The 17,081-nt window shown below is 55.2% G+C and overlaps 1 long non-coding RNA gene across 1 annotated transcript in view; it reads left to right on the top strand.

Annotated features, from left to right (window-relative positions):
• LOC121819479 (uncharacterized) overlaps nucleotides 1-15,505 on the top strand; it is a 37,660-nt gene extending 22,155 nt beyond the window's left edge. The window contains exon 2 of the long non-coding RNA XR_006059744.2: nucleotides 7,222-15,505. This is a non-coding gene — a long non-coding RNA (uncharacterized LOC121819479). The remainder of the gene's footprint in view (nucleotides 1-7,221) is intronic.
• The last annotated feature ends 1,576 nt before the right edge of the window (nucleotides 15,506-17,081 follow it).

Genomic DNA, 17,081 nt, shown 5'->3' on the forward strand with positions numbered 1-17,081 from the left:
GTAAATAGGATTATTTTCTTAATCTCTCTTTCTGATAGTACATTGTTCAGTTCAGTTCAGTTACTTAGTCGTGTTCAACTCTTTGCGATCCCATGGACTGCAGCACGCCAGGCCTCCCTGTCCATCACCAGCTCCCAGAACCTGCTCAAACTCATGTCCATCGAGTTGGTGATGCCATCCAACCATCTCATCCTCTGTCATCCCCTTCTCCTCTTGCCTTCAGTCTTTCCCAGCATCAGGGTCTTTTCCAGTGAGTCAGCTCTTTGCATCAGGTGGACAAAGTGTTGGAGCTTCAGCTTCAGCATCAGTCCTTCCAATGAATATTCAGGGCTGATCTCCTTCAGGATGGACTGGTTGGATCTCCTTGCAGTCCAAGGGACTCTCAAGAGTCTTCTCCAACACCACAGTTCAAAAGCATCAGTTCTTCAGTGCTCAGCCTTCTTCACAGTCCAACTCTCACATCCGTACATGACCAATGGAAAAACCAAGGCCTTGACTAGATGGACCTTTGTTGGCAAAGTAATGTCTCTGCTTTTTAATATGCTATCTAGGTTGGTAATAACTTTATTTCCATGGAGCAAGCGCCTTTTAATTTCATGGCTGCAGTCACCATCTGTAGTGATTTTGGAGCCCAAGAAAATAAAGTCTCTCACTGTTTCGCCATCTATTTCCCATGAACTGATGGGACCAGATGCCAGGATCTTAGTTTTCTCAATGTTGAGTTTCAAGCCAACTTTTTCACTCTCCTCTTTCCCTTTCATCAAGAGGCTCTTTAGTTCCTCTTCACTTTCTGCCTTAAAGATGGTGTCATCTGCATATCTGAGGTGATTGATATTTCTCCCTGCAGTCTTGAATCCAGCTTGTGCTTCATCCAGCCTGGCATTTTGCGTCATGTACTCTGCATATAAGTTAAATAAGCAGGGTGACAATACACAGCCTTGACGTACTCCTTTCCCAATTTGGAACCAGTCCATTGTTCCATGTGTGGTTCTAACTGTTGCTTCTTGACCTGCATACAGATTTCTCAGGAAGCAGGTCAGGTGGTCTGGTATTCCCATCTCTTGAAGAATTTCCCGCAGTTTTGTTGTGATCCACACAGTCATGGGGTTTAGCGTAGTCGATTAAGCAGAAATAGATGTTTTTCTGGAACTCTTGCTTTTCGATGATCCAGCGGATGTTGGCGATTTGATCTCTGGTTCCTCTGCCTTTTCTGAATCCAGCTTGAACATCGAAGTTTCCAGTTCACGTACTGTTGAAGCCTGGCTTGGAGAATTTTAAGCATTACTTTACTAGTGTGAGAGATGAGTGCAATTGTGTGGTAGTTTGAGCATTCTTTGTCATTCCCTTTCTTTGGGATTGGAATGAAAACTGACCTTTTCCAGTCCTGTGGCCGCTGCTGAATTTTCCAGATTTGTTGGCATATTGAGTGCAGCACTTTCACAGCATCTTCTAGGATTTGAAATAGCTCAGCTGGAATCCCATCAGCTTCATTAGCTTTATTCATAGTGATTCTTACTAAGGCCCACTTGGCTTTGCACTCCAGGATGTCTGGCTCTAGGTGAGTGATCACACCATCATGGTTATCTGGGTCATGAAGATCTTTTTTGTACAGTTCTTCTGTGTATTCTTGGCACCTCTTCTTAACATCTTCTGCTTCTGTTAGGTCCATACCGTTTCTGTCCTTTATTGTGTCCATCTTTGTATGAAATGTTCCCTTGATATCTCTAATTTTCTTGAAGAGATCTCTAGTATTTCCCATTCTGTTGTTTTCCTCTGTTTCTTTGCACTGATCACTGAGGAAGGCTTTCTTATCTCTCCTTGCTGTTCTTTGGAACTCTGCATTCAGATGGGAATATCTTTCCTTTTCTCCTTTGCCTTTCACTTCTCTTCTTCTCAGCTATTTGTAAGGCCTCCCCAGACAGCCATTGTTGTACATTGTTAGAAATATACTTAATTTTTGCATATTAATTTTGTATCCTTCAGCTTTACTGAATTCATTTAATCATTCTCATATTCTTTTTTTTTTTTTTTTTGGTGGACTCTTTAGGATTTTCCGTGTCTAGTGTCATGCCATCTGCAAACAGAGACACTTTTCCTTCTTCTTTCCTCATTTGGAGGGCTTTATTTCTTTCCCTTGTGCGGTTGCTCTAGCTAGCACTTCCAGTGCTGAATAGTGTAAGAATGGAGAGAGTGGGCATCCTGTCTTGTTCCTGATCTTAGCGTGGAAGTTTAGCTAGGAGCTTTTCACCTTTGAGCATGAGGTTAGCTGTGGGCTTGTCTTACGTGGCCTTTCGTATGTTGAGTAGGTTCCCTCTATGCCTGCTTTGTTGAGAGCTTTTGCTTTTGGCTGGTGTCAGAGGTGCTGACATGGCCACGTGTGGACTGGTGTCTGGGTGGACGTGCGCCCAGAGAGGGTCCATTGGAGCCTGGTCAGGAGGTGGACGTGTGCCCAGAGAGGGTCCACTGGAGCCTGGTCAGGAGGTGGACGTGTGCCCAGAGAGGGTCCATCGGAGCCTGGCCAGGATCCAGAGGCCGGGGCGAGGACGTGCTCAGAGGCCAGGAGGGGCTGGCCCCCTGCTCCGGCCCAAGCCTGCGGTCACTCTCAGGGTCACCCTCGTGAGAGCTGACCCGCGGGTGTATTCTCCTCTGAAGACAGTGAGTGTCTGAGCTTCTGGCCCCACAAAGGCGTCTGAGTTCTTTCCTATAATCCTTACAATTCTCATGTATCCTGTCATCAATTGCGTATGAACTCGTCTGTGCAGAAATCACTCCTAGCTGGAATCTCCTGTGATTCTGTGGGTACAGTGACCTAAGAGAAGTGACCTCCTGCAGTGAGGAAATGCAGAGTCCACTCGGCCCTGGGCTCAGCACGGGTGGCCAGGGCCCGCTGCCTCGGTTCCTGATCCTGAAGACGCCAGGGGTGCACCTGCCGAGACGTCTCTGAGGCCCCCAGCCCTGGCATCTGCGGGTGTAGCCCACCTTGTTGACAGAGTGAGGTGCACGCAGGGACCACCCCGCTTCTCTAGGGGCCTCTGCTGCCCCCACGGAAAGCCAAAGTCCTTGGACTCGGTTGTCCAGTCAGAGTCTGGGCTCCTGTCTGGAGAGCTGGCAAGGGCTCTGGGCACTGGTGGCTGGATGCTGGCCACCGGCTTCCTGTCGCCCCGGCGTGGCGGGAAGGTGCTGTCCGTTCCTGTGTGAGGTGGAAACCCTGTCCAGGGAGGAGACACCACACCCCGCTGGGTATGCAGCCCTCCTGGAATGGGCGGGGTCTCCTGGGAACTTGGCCTTGGAGGGTCATAAGCTTGCCTACTCGGCCTGTGTCTTCTTTGTATTTTTTTTAGCATTTATTTGTGCATTTGGCTGCATGAGGTCTTAGCAGGGGCATGTGGACCTTCCGTCGTGTCGTGCTGACTCTCCAGCCATCGTGTGCAGAGTTCGTTAGTCTGCAGCTTGTGGGATCGTAGTTCCCTGACCAGGGATCGAATCTGCGCCCCCTGCATTGTAAGCGGGGAGTCTTAACCACTGGACCACCACGGAGGTCCCTACCTGTGTCTTCTGAATCCCACCCATCTATCCCCCTGACCCCAGCTCCTAGCACTGTTCTAGGTAAGCAAAGGTGTTTAATAAACACTTGTAAACTGCTTGAAGAATTTAAGCGGTGTTCTCAGAGCTCACTGGATTCAGACATCACTGGAAAGCAATTGAAGTTGTGCACATGCCTTGGGCTCTTAGCCAGGATGGCTGTGACCTGGGCGCAATCTACCCATCATGCTAGAGGACACATTCCCCACTTCACGCTGCCTCCCTGGGCCTCACCTGGCCAAGGGCTCTGAGTCACTGCATGTTTGTGACGATGGCCCTTTTAACCAAGAGAGACCCAACTACAGAGCCAGGTTTTTGCAGGAATCTATGTCTGTTGATCATTCATATAAGGGCTTTCCTCGATCTTGCCTTTCATTAAGAATGACAGTCCAGAGCTTCTCCGGCTCTGGAGACAGAGCCATCACCAGGGCATGGGGACCAGCCCCCACACCCCCTCTGTTGCCCAACTCCTCTGCTCCAGGAAGGCATCTGTTCTGGCTCCTCTCAAGCCAGGACTTGGGAAAGTCACTTCTCCGGGGTTTCTTAGTGGTAAAGATGCACCTCTGTTATCCTGAGGGGCTGCAATGAGTTGGGTTTGAGGCTGGATGTGAAGTGATAATGTTGAGATCCGGCCAGAAAAGAGGTCCATCTGGCCGTCGTTCTGATTGTCCCATGACCAGCTTGTTTGTTTCTGCTGGAGGCTGTCTTCATGCACACACGAGTGCCCCCAGCATTGCCCCTACTCATCCTGTGTTGTCCACGGTGGAGTGTATGTTCTTTCAAAGAGCGTCAAGGGCTTCCAGTTGTTAGGAGGTGAGACGGAAAACTGTAGTCTGAGAAGCTTCAGCAACACTTCTGCGAAAGCACCTTGGTTCTGTGAACTGAATGGAAGGGTCTGAGAGAAAGCTAGAGAAACTTTGGTTGTTTGCTGAAGTGTTGGCTGTAAGGAACTTCCCTGGTGGCTGGGATGGTAAGGAATCCGCTTGCAATGCAGGAGACCTGGGTTCAATCTCTGGGTTGGGAAGATCCCTGGAGAAGATAATGGCAACCCACGGCAGTATTCTTGCCTGGAGAATCCTGTGGGCAGAGGAGCCTGGCGGGTTACAGTCCATACAAAGAGTCAGACATGACTGAATGACTATCACTTTCACTTTTTAGCTGTAATAGAGGCTTCAAGTTCAATGGACTGAATTAGGAAAAAAAATATGTTACTGGGTGTAATGCCCTTGATGTCCCATGACACTTTCTTAAAATGTTGGCACCCTCCCACCTCCATAAAGTGCATTAAGATGGCAAAAAACACATGAACACATAAAACAGAGGTATTGTGAACATTTTCAAGAAGAATTACGTTTTTCAGTGACTTATTTTTTGTGGACATGGACATTATAGTTGTGGTTATAGACCAAAACAGTGAGAAAGTCAAATTTTCAATGAATAAAACCTTTTTTTTGTGATTGCCCCAGAAAGACAAATGCTTCTTGATAGTCTTAAGAAACTGCTATGTCTTTCTAGAAGAGAGCTGGAAATCCCGCTCTTTGGTAGGGAGGCCAGACCACCCCCCAGGTGAAAGACTTGAATCGCAGTGTCCCCAAGAAGGGGGCCAAGGATTTAGAGTCAGACACACGAGTTCATTTCCCTGGAACACTGGGAGCCAAGCTCGAAGGCACAGTGTGGACGCTTTACTCTAAAATGACAGCGGAGATGCGGGAAGGCAACCCTGTGACTCAGAGCTCTCTGCAGTCAGCAGCTCTTCTGGACAGAGCTCTGCAAATACGCTCAACTGGCTCTTTAATTTCGAAGCTCCTTGGGGCTCTGGCAGTCTCAGAACCACTGACGCTGAGGAAAATTCCTGGCTTTCGGGGCCCCGGAAGTCTCGGGAGGGTGGAGCCCGTCAGGTGCGGGGTGCAGCGTGGGGCCTGCTCTGCAGGTTTACGCCACCGCAGCGGCAGGACGGCTGCCGTGACTGCACCCGTCTGCTGTCAAAGAGGAAGTCTTATCTCCACTCACTAAATACACAAGGGCTGGGATTTCCACTTGGCAAGTGCTGCTGTTTACCTGAAGGCTGCTTCTCCCTGAACTCAGGTAAAGTTCATCCGCAGCTGTTCCCAGAGATGGGCCACCCGCCGATGCCCACGACTCTGCCCTCAGCGGGAGGAGGCTCCTGCCCCGCCTGGACCAGGAGGGTCAGCCTTCTGACAGAGGAGGGTCAGCCGTCTGACGGAGGAGGCCTCTGGGACCTCACCTCGGGGAGGCCAGACCTCCGTCCTCCCTCCGTCTTTGTAGATTCTGGAGCCTGAGCCCCTGCTGGGCTTGCAAAGCCGGGCGTTTATTGGAGTTCGCGACGAGGTTTCCCCTCGGCGTCACAGACTGTTTAATTGTCTTTCTCACACACGTGCCTCTCAGCCAAGTTCGGGTAGGCTGTATTTTAAGGAGAGCTGAGATAAATCATGCAGGTTTCTAAAACATCCCTGAGCGCAGATTTTTGTTTCATGTTGGCACGCGGTTGATTTAGTGCCAGGGCAGTCTCCCATTAGGTCTTGGGAAAGACGGGCCATGAGGTGCCTGCAAGCTGTGAGATCTCCAGCCACTTACCTGTGAGTCTGTTAACCCGACAAGGCCTCAGAACAAGGCGTGACACACCCACATGTGTACACACACACGCACGCCCATGCAAACCCTGGCAAGGAGCAACATGCGCTTCCCTCAGCCAACACACATGCCCACATACACCCCGTGCAGGCTTCTCCCCCACGGCTGGGCCTCGGGACGCCGAGCCCTCAGGCAGTCTGGGGCTGTGGACGCCCGGCTCACTGCCTGGATTCGCCTTCTAGCGTCTCTGCCTGTGGTGAAAAAGGAAATCCTCTTAGAGAACAAGCACCGGTCACTTCTGAGGACTTCTGGAAAATGTGCTTCGGCTTCTGAGCAGCTGTGGTGTGGATGTCTGGTGGGGGCGGGGCAGGGCCCATGGGAGTGGAGTGGGGGCGGGTGGGTAGGAGCCCTGCCCTGTGTCTTAAGGCCCAGGTCTTGTCCTCCCTGTTGGAGGCAGGGGGCCGGGAGGCTCAGGAATGGGACTGCATCACACAGTCCCCTGTTGGCCCAAGAGTCATCCTTGGTCTTCCCCTGGGCTACTCTCACTTTGAAAATTTCTGCCCTTCTTGATCAAGTACTGCACGCGATTATCACGTTTTCAGTCTTAAGTCAGATCAGCACTGCTGGCTTCTGGGTGGAATTTGGATTTTCCTCTGCTTGGCCTTGCTTCATTTCAGACAGTTCCTGACTCGGGAACCAGGCCCACCTGCTCTGCCAAGGTTTGCCAACAGGGAGGCGCCAGAGGCGGGCGGGGCCTGGCATTCCCACTCAGGTTGTGCCTGAGTGTGCGGCATCTCCGCTGCAGAGGCCAGCTTGTCCTCAGGATGGCGTTAAGCTGTGCTGGCCCTCACTCCTGTCTGTGAGGCTCACCCTGCCCTTGGTTCCCTGCCGGCCCCAGGGCGGGTGACACGCCACCCCGGAGAAAAGCCAGTCCCACTGTGTGCCCCGCCAGTGTGCCCTGGAGGTCCCAGCCCGGTGGGCACCCACCCTCACAGCCACATGCTGTCCTTTCGGTTTTGAGAAAAAGCATTATTTTTATTCCTGCAGGAGCTTCACCTTGAAACTGAAAGAGTGGTTCCCATACCCATCTACAGATTCCTGATGCCCCATCCCGGTTAACACTCCGTCTCGTGGGAGGACAAGCAGCCAGAACAATTTATTACCGTCATTTCTACGTCCATTCCGCTTTCCATTTTGATATTAAATTATCTGCCATAAAGTGGGAGGAATTATAGTCTCTGGGCCTTTCCCTTCTCCCTGCTGTTTATGTGGACAGGCTGCTGGGAAGAATGTCCCTTCTCGACCAGAGGATGTGGCGGGTCAGGAAGTCGGAGGTTCACACCCCGGAGTCACTTTCTGCTTCTCCATCGGCCAGTATTTGCCTCGTTTCTGCCTGGAGGAGGCATGGGGGTGGATGGCCCTTTGTGTGGACCACATGAAGCTTCCAGTCTATTCCAGGAACACAGGAGGCGGGCATGCTGAGCAGCGATGCTGTAGGGGGCAGAAGGACCTCTGGCGGCTGGGACGTGGAACAGGTGTCCCGGAGCCGTGGGCAGGGTTTTCCGGAAGGATGGTCAGCACAACCCCGAGCTGGGCAGCAGCCGGAGAGGGAGGAGGATGCTGGAAGCGGGGAAGCCAGGGCGTGAGCCTGGAGCCTTCGCCAGGGGCCCCCCCAGGCTGAACAGACAAGCAATCACCCCAGGCCTGCACCGGGAAGACGGAGGGCCAGGAACCTCTCATTGTCGACCCACTGCTTTGAATCTCACTCAAGAGGTGAGGCTGATGACGTGAGATGTCCTTGGAGGTGAGGACATTCGAGTTGATCCAGAGGGCCTGCTCACGGCCAGCCTGAGAGGGGCTGTCATGCACGGGGCCTCCTCCCAGGTCGCAGCTGTGCAGGGGTGGACTCGGGGCCCCTGGAGCTCAGAGGAGCCACGTGAGTGCTGTTCTTTGTCCCTGACACGCGGGCTCTGTCTTACACGCACACGGGCTGGAGGGCTTTGCTGGGTCCCTGCTGACAGAATGTTGGACAGAAGGGCCTACAACGTCTCTACTTAGTTCAGAGGCCTCTTTCTCTGGGCAGGGGGCTTTGGGGGGCTTCCCCTCCCCCACATCCAGACACTGCCCAGGTCCTGGAGCAAGTTCAGGGCATCCAGAAGTAACTGTCCACTGGCAGTGGCTGAGAATGGCCCCCCAGTTGCCACCCCAGGCTTGGCAGAGGCCACTCACTCTTTCAGGACAGCACCAGGCCGTCTGGGTCAGCAGAAGGGTTTTGGTCCCGGAGCCACCCTGGCCTTGGGCCGGTTATTTCGGCCCTGTGCCTACATTTCCCCCATACCAGTGTCAGGGTTCTTGTGGGGGTTAAAGTGATCCAGAAAACCTCCTAGCTGAGGGCCTTGAGTGTTAGCCCTCAATAGGCAGGTGTTAGTTATAATTCTTCAGTTCTTAAAGCACCTCTGAGATAGTCTTTATTATCCCCATTTTATGGGTGAGGACAACGGGGCTTAGAGAGGTGAGGTGATCCCCCCAGGCCACACCGCTGGGGATCTGCGTTTGGGTCCCTGACGCTTGGCAGTCTCGGTCTTGTCTCCTGGCTCCTCTGTGCATTCTGTATCCCGGCACCTCTTTCTGAGCATCTGAGCAGCCCAGCCCGGTGCCCCTTGCCCCTCCCTCCCGGCTCCTCTCCCCCTTTGCTGTCCCCGGGGACCACCGATCTGTGGTTTGAGGTCTTTGCTGCCGATTCTGAGTGTGGGTCCCTTCTGTCTCACTGGCTCAGCTTCCTCCTGGATGAACTGGAAGTGACCACAGGGGCTGATTCCTGGGTTGAAGGCTTGACTTTCAGGCAGCCTCACCAAGGGAAGTCTAACTGGTCAGTGTGCTTCCAGTGGGACTGAAGCAGCTCGTCGTCAGAGACCGCAGGGCCCCTGGGGTGCCTGGAGTCTGTTGTGCACAGCTGTGCAGACCTCTGAGGCTCTGAGACCTAGGGCTCCTCTCTCCTGGGGCAGGGAGGAATCCAGGAGGAGACAGAGCGTTTTAAATGACCTCATCTGCTACCCACTCTCAGGCTCCAAAGACAAAGCTGACGTCAGCTCATATTTGCAATCATTTTTCCTCTTTCCTGCAAAACGGCCCCTGCTGCTGGGAGAGCATTTGGCAGCTGGCCCCGTTGTGGGCTTGCCAAGGCACAGTTCCATCCCTGGGAACATTTCTCAAGTGCCCATCGTGGGGGCGGGGAGGCCGCGGCTCCTTAGGAAGGGTCTCTGATGCGGCTGGGGCCTCTCCAGGCCCGGGTCTCAGGGGGCACCTGGGGCTGCTCCCCCCAGACCTGGAGAAGCACCAAAGAGCTGGGTCTTCTCCGACCCTGGAAAGGGCCCTCAGGGTGGCGTGGGGGGAGGATCGCTGCCAGGCTTATCTGGTGGAGGAGCTGAGACTGCAGTCCTGCCCTCTGAGCAAGCATGTTTTGGCACGGACCCTGGGAAGGAGGCCGGGAAGGGTGGGGGGCAGGAGACCCATGGTCCCTCCAGGAGTGGATGGTGGAGCTCAGTGTCTCCCATCTAGGAGGGCAAGGCAGAGGGGCAAGTGGCTGCGTCGGCCCAGCCGAGTCGCCGGGAGTTTGTAGAAAATCCACCCCCTGAGTGATTGCTCCAATTTTGTAAGTGCATTTCCACCACAGAGCAGCCCCCTGCAGACCCATAAATAGTGAGCTGTGAAATGTCTCTGTGTTGCCAGGTTGCTGTCCCCAGCACAGGCAGTGGAGAGGGGGCCCGGGCATGTCCAGCCGGGAGGTGTGTCCCCAGTCCTCACCTTCTCAGGCTCCCAAGGGGGCTCCTGTCCCTGCCCCGTCCAGGCCACCCTTCCCCGGTCTCCTGACTTCACCCCAACATAAGGGCTGCACATAGATGTTCAGGTTACATCTCAAGCTCAGGTGTTCCTACAGGAAAGACAGTTACCTGTTGACCCACAAATGTTTATGGGTAGGTCCGTGCCAGGACCTACCTGCTCAGAGAGCGTGACCACGAGTTCAGCTCTTTTACTGGGCAAGCCTGGCAGCAATGCCCATGAGCACCCTTTGCCCGGAACGTGGAACAGTTAAGATGCTGGCTCACAAGGAAGCATTATGAGCACAGGCTTGCAATCGCGCGTCTCATCTTCATTCAAAATGCACGTAAACAGCGCCCACTGAGACCAGCGCCAGGGACACTGGGGGCCGATGTTTACTCAGTGGGAAGAATATGGAACTTTCTTATCTGGTCCCCCGTCCTGAGGCCAAGGAGACGCGCCCCACCCGCCAGGGGCAGCCCAGCTCTATCGATTGGTGACTCAGGCTTTACCAGTGAGGGTGCGATTCTGCAGGCTGTGAACGTCTGGTCTGCTGCTAGCAGCCTGCCTCAGCCCTGCATATACGTCCCCCTGCACACGCGCCCACGATGGCTCTCCTTCTCACGGCCCTGTCTTCGTCCTGAGTGTGATTTCAGGGGCACAGACTCCTGGACTGTTGAGTTCTGTTTGCAGTTTAAAAAAGTAAAACGCAAACTTCCACTTGTGAATGAACTGGGGTTTAGCGCACTGATAGCTAGCATTGGTCACTGCCCTGCCTTTCTGGAAGGCCACCACCCATGTGAATTCAGGCGGCGCAAAGCTGGTCCGAGGCTGCTCCTCCGGGCTAACCCCAATCCTGATGGGTGGCCGTCCCTTCAAGGGGTCCCAGTTCAGACGGCAGGGACCCCTGAGTCTCTGGCCTCTGGCCTCCCTGTGGCTCTGCACGAGCTTAACTTGGCAGGTACAAGAAAACCCGCAGGCCAGTGAGCTGGGCCCCGGGCCCGCCCTCTGAACCCGCCTACCTGGACGCTTAGGGTCTCTGCACCTCAGGGCCTCATCTGGGACGAGGACTGCCGGCCCCTGCCCCCGGGTCCCATGAGGGTTCTGTGAGAGCTGCCGTGAAGGCGGGCAGGGAGCGAGCAGGCCGCCGGGTCCATCCGCGCCGGGTTCTGGCGTCGCACGTCCCCGGAAGCCTGGGGTGACTGCAGAGGCCGCCTCTCTGGGGGTCGCTGGCCCTGGGCCCCAGGCCGCCCTCCGCCGCCCCCCACCCGCCCACGGGCCTCCTCAATCTCACGGGTCTGTGTTTCCACGCGCCCACCTCGCTGGGTTTTTGATGCACTTTCTTTGTTTCCTGGGGCTTTTTGAGGAGAGAAGACACTTTGTAAAAGTCTTTTAAACCACCTGAAATACTTCAAAGTCAGTTCTCGGCTTTCCACCTTTATCTGGAGATGCACACGGCCGTGGCTGGCTTCTCGAGGAGACAGCGGGGCGCGGCTGGCCTGATGTGGCCGCAGACTGAGACGGTCAGGAGGCCTCCCCACGCGTCCGCAGGGCATGGTGGCTGGCCTCCCGTGTCCCCCTTCCCCTGCACCCCTTCAGGCAGCTCGGCACCCCAGACACGGCCCCAGTCTGGGGCCCCAGGACGTCCATGCACTGGGGTGGCCTCGTGGATTTGGGGCTCACAGAGGCACAGGGCTCAGAGGGGCTGCCAGAGGCCTCCAGGCCTCGCCCCCTCACCGGGGCTCTCTACACAGCGGCTCTGATGGGCCCCTCGACCCCAGGCATGCATCGGGGACTTGCTTCGGCAAACAAGAGTGGTTCCAGGGCTGCCGACTACTGCACTCGCCCCACCTGGCCTGATGGGCCGTGGCCGTTCCTCTGGAGCCCCAGTCCAGGTCCTCACGCCCCGGGGTGCACCAAGTGGGTGGGTGTGTGACCCTCTAAGACAGCGGGGTCAGAGGGGCGTCTTCTTGCTTCTTCCAAGGCGGTGGCCCTGGGGCCCCCTCGGGAAGGGTTAGGGCGCTGTGGGCCCAGGTCCCCTCCCTGCAGCTCCTTCTCCCCATTCCCTCTGTGTCCCCAACCCTGAGGCAGCAGCTGGGCCTTCACAGTGCTCGGCCCTGGGCACCCCCGCCTTCCCCCCTCCTCCGGCTCCACGTGAGCACCCTCCCGCACCCCGATTAACCAGGTTTAGCTGTTGGGTACAGCCTCAGGCTCAGAGATGCCCACCACGGTGCTTAAATGAGCCCGGGAGTTATTCCTCTCACATGCAGAGGCCTGGAAATCTCCGCTCCCCCCAGACGGACATGAGCTTCTGGTCTGTCTGGTCCAGGCTCATTTGCAACAACACTCCGGCCACAGAGGAGGGGACGGGAAAAGATGAGATGCGATGGTCGCGAAGGTGGTGACAGGGTTGCAAGGTCACTTCCCTTCACGTTCCACCGGGGAGAGTCTTGCCTGCTTGGACTGAGCTCTGGGGAGGGGGCACGTGGCCTCCACTGAGGCCAGAGGCGGGAGGCCCTGTGTGAAGGGAAGGGAGGGGGTATCGGGCTTGATCGAGGCTCCAGCACCACGGTCCCGCCTCTGGTCTTTCCTGCCGGCGCCCTGTTCCCACAGGGATTTTCCCAGAGTGCCTTGTGCGGTGGGGGAGGGGGGATGCTTGAGGAGGCCGTTTGTTCTCTCGCTTCTGCTGGCAACTCTGGTCACAGGATCTTGCCTGATTGGCCAGAAGAAAGCTGGCCGCTGAGGCTTCCTGCGGCCCCCAGAGGGCTCCCAGGCCTTCTCCTGGGGGTTGGAGGAGGCTGGACGGTGGGCGTCCCTCTCAGCCTGTGTTTCTGATGCCTGGACGTGGTGCTGTGGTTCGATCCTGGCAAGGACCTGGAGCGGGCAGCACCCAGGCTGCGTCCTGACGTCTGCTGCGAGCCCTGCCACCCTCGGTCTCCTCGGCATTGCATGCTCTCTTCCCATCCCCGTTGCCAGGGCTCGGGCCTAGGGGCGCTACAGCCCACGTCCTGACAGTCTCTGCTCATGCCTCTTCAGCCAGACCCAGCTCCCAGGCCCCCAGCTCTCAGCCTCACCAGGGGAACACGTTGGCGCCTTTCCAGAAAGGTCTAAGGATCCATCCCCCTGGAGGGAGGCCATGGTGCTCCCTGTGCCCTGGGGAGGGGCCAGGTGAGGGCGTGGGCAAGTGTCCGTGTGGGAGGTGGTCCCAGGAGTCGGGCGAGCGAGGAGCAGCTGGGGGGCTGTGTACAGGAGGACGGGGCTCTGATCTATGAGGCAGGGACACCCCTGGAGTTGCCTCTCGGTGGGGAGGGGGTGGGCCTCTGCCCAGAGCTGTCCTCCCCCGGCCGGAGCGGGGGCTGCCTCTGGGGGCGTTGCAGAAGAGCCAGAGGAACAGCAGAGACCCTCGGACGGCAGGGAGTGGCACGGAGCTGTCCAACATCCTGATGGAGTCAGGCAGCCCAAGAAACTCCCCCAACTCCCCCGCCAAAGAGAGGCCCCACACACTCAGAGAGAACCGTCGCCCAGACACTGGCGCCAGTCAAGATCGCCGGCTACACTGTGCTCCCCGTGTTTCACGCCACTCAGGATTTCACGCCTGGTTTTCCGTGTGTAGACGCTCTCTTCCAGTCTGTCCTGGGAAGACTCATGACCCCACTGTTCCCGTGTCTCCCTCCCACCCAGGGCAGAGCACGGGCAATGGGCTCCCGAGACCAGGGTCCTTCACGATCGGAGAGGGGACTTCCCACAGAAACTCAGAACGTGGCATTTTCACTCTAGCATCTTTGATGCAAGGAACATTCCCCTTCGGTCGACAGGGGACCCCGAACATGGACTCACAGAGATTTAAACCCCTGGTCTGAAGGGAACAATCTTCACACAGTCATCATATCAACGCACTTAATGTTTTAAAACCTTATTTATCTTTGGTAATCAACCTAGGAATACAGCCCAGAAGACTTAATTATGGCTTCAGGAGTGAATGCCAGTGTTAGTATTCCTGACAGTGTGAAATAAAATCGGCAAAGTGGTCGAGAGCAGAGGGGAGCGAGGGGGAGGTGCCCCTGCCCCTGGTCTGTAGAGTGGGTGTCAACAGACACCTGGACAGCTGGCAGAAGGGACAAAGTGTATCACCTCAATGTATCAACTGGAGTCAGAGGAGAACGGAAACTACTGGATAGTAACACAGCTACTGGGACTTCCCTCATGGTGCAGTGGATAGGAATCCGCCTACCAGCGCAGGGGATGCAGGTTCGATCCCTGGTCGGGGAAGATCCCACGTGCAGCAGAGCAATGGAGCCCGTGCACCACAGCTACCGAAGCTCGAGCGCCCGGAGCCGCTGCCCCGCAGTAAGAGGAGCCGCCGCGATGAGACGCCCCTGCACCGCAGGGAGGGGTAGCCCCAGCTTGCCCCGACTAGAGAAGATCCCAGTGCAGAGATGAGGACCCAGAGGTGCCAACCTCCCCCCCAAAAAAACCCCCAAACTCCAAAAAACAAACCAGCGTAGCTGCCGTATGACTGGGGGGTCTTGAGAAGCAGTGAGTGAGGGGCCCTTTGCTTGTCTCGAGCGGCCCCCACAGAGAATTTCTAAAGCTGAAAACTGGAAGGAATAGAGGCTGTCCTGCCGGGACAGACAAGGTGTGCTGTTTACAAACACGCTCAAAAGCGTCAGCTCTGCAGCTTCGAGGGAGAGTTATTTCCAGCTTGTGTTAACTGGGGGCGGGGGGAGGGGTTGGGGGTGGAGATGCAGCTCCGGCTATGGTTTTGGCTGGGCAGGCAGGTTTCACTGGCACTGAGGATCTGCATCTCTGAGATGAGCCGGTGCTGAAAAGTGTGACCCAGCTCCCCTCCTCCTGCGGGGTCCCTTGGATGGGGCAACCACCTCCCAGGTCAGTCAGTCAATTCAGTCACTCAGTCGTGTCTGACTCTTTGCGACCCCATGAATCACAGCACGCCAGGCCTCCCTGTCCATCACCATCTCCTGGAGTTCACTCAGACTGACGTCCATCGAGTCAATGATGCCATCCAGCCATCTCATCCTCTGTCGTCCCCTTCTCCTCCTGCCCCCAATCCCTCCCAAGATCAGAGTCTTTTCCAATGAGTCAACTCTTTGCATGAGGTGGCCAAAGTACTGGAGTTTCAGCTTTAGCATCATCCCTTCCAAAGAAAACCCAGGACTGATCTCCTTTATAATGGATTGGTTGGATCTCTTTGCAGTCCAAGGGACTCTCAAGAGTCTTCTCCAACACCACAGTTCAAAAGCATCAATTCTTCGGCACTCAGCTTTCTTCACAGTCCAAGTCTCACATCCATACATGACCACTGGAAAAACCATAGCCTTGACTAGATGGACCTTTATTAGCAAAGCAACGTCACCGCTTTTGAATATGCTATCTAGGTTGGTCATAACTTCCCTTCCAAGGAGTAAGTGTCTTTTAATTTCATGGCTGCAATCACCATCTGCAGTGATTTTGGAGCCCAAAAAAATAAAGTCTGACACTGTTTCCTCATCTATTTCCCGTGAAGTGATGGGACCAGATGCCATGATCTTTGTTTTCTGAATGTTGAGCTTTAAGTCAACTTTTTCACTCACCTCTTTCACTTTCATCAAGAGGCTTTTTAGTTCCTCTTCACTTTCTGCCATAAGGGTGGTGTCATCTGCATATCTGAGGTTATTGATATTTCTCCCAGTAATCTTGATTCCAGCTTGTGCTTCTTCCAGCCCAGCGTTTTTCATGATGTACTCTCCCGGGTCAGAGGTCAACAAACTTGGCTGGCCACTCATTTTTAGGTGACTGTTGAATTGAGCAGTTTTTCCATTTTTAGATGATTGGGAAAAATCAAAAGTTGAGAAATAACCCATGACATGTGAAAATTATATGAAATTCAAATTTCAGTCCCTAAATCACATTTTATTGCAAAAAAAAAAAAAAAAAAAACAAAAACTCAGAAGGTTCTAAAAGGCAAAGCTTGAATTTGCTGTAGGCTGGCCGCTGTTCGTACACGTCTTGCACTGTATGAGGGATTATAAACAACACGGAGATGATTTAAAGCATAGGAAGGAGGTGCATAGGCTAGATGCAAATGCTGTGCCGGTTTATGTGAGAGCCTGGAGCATCCTTGCATATTGGTGCCCATGGGAGTCCTGGGTCCAGTGCCCTCCGCAGACACCTGGAGACAGCTGCTTGCCATCTGCCCTTCACGGGACAGGCTTGCCCGCGTGCTCCTTAGGGGTGGGCACTCGCTTGGCCCTCCCCAGCAGGAGGATTCACTCATTCGCTCATGCATGCCTTCATCCCGCAAACGTTTAATGAGCACTGACTTCGTAAGAGGATCCACCCCTTGGAGATGTTGGTGCCACAAAAGTATATGAAAGATGCGTTTCCTCCTCAAGAGGAGCAGGCCTGAACTAGCCATTCAGGCCCCTCTGCCTCAGAGTGGGGCCCTTCCTGCGACTCCCCCACTGCCCGCTGTCGTCAAGCCTCGGGTCTCCAGGGGATCAGCAGCGTGCGCTCAGTCTGAATTCAGCTTTTCCAAAGAGACGCACGACCCTGGAGGTGGAGTGGGTCCCATTTTCCTCTGGGGAGCTCAGAGGCCCAGATGTTGCTGGACGGGGCAGCCTCGTGGGTTCCGGGCGGTGTCTCACTTACCGAGGAGTCCTGAGGGTGTGAAATAGACCAGCTAAAGAGCCCCCAGACCCTCAGCCCCTCTCCAAAGCCGGTCTGACTTGGTTTACAAACATTTCGTGGAGTTCTCGCACAGATGGGGAGAATGGAGGGCCTAGAATTAACGACCCGAGTTCGCCAGGGAAAGTTCTCAAGAAGGTGCAGCGTGAGGGCTACGATCTGATGGGGGTTTGGTGCGCTCAGCCAGGAGGGGCGGCCAGGACGGAGTTGGAGGTGGTGCCGGGGTTTCCAGCTGCTGCAGGCGGTCCTCCCACCGCCTGGAGAGGGGCCGCTCCTGGGGGCAGGTGGGCTTTAAAACTGTCTCATCCTCCACCCAGTCCCGTCCCACATCCCACCTCCATCGTGGTCCAGAGGTCATCTGGGGCAGAGGTCATCTTCCTGAATGCTGCCCTCCCACCCCGGCC

This window comes from Ovis aries, chromosome 4 (genome assembly GCF_016772045.2).
Source record: "Ovis aries strain OAR_USU_Benz2616 breed Rambouillet chromosome 4, ARS-UI_Ramb_v3.0, whole genome shotgun sequence".
Lineage (NCBI taxonomy): Eukaryota > Metazoa > Chordata > Mammalia > Artiodactyla > Bovidae > Ovis > Ovis aries.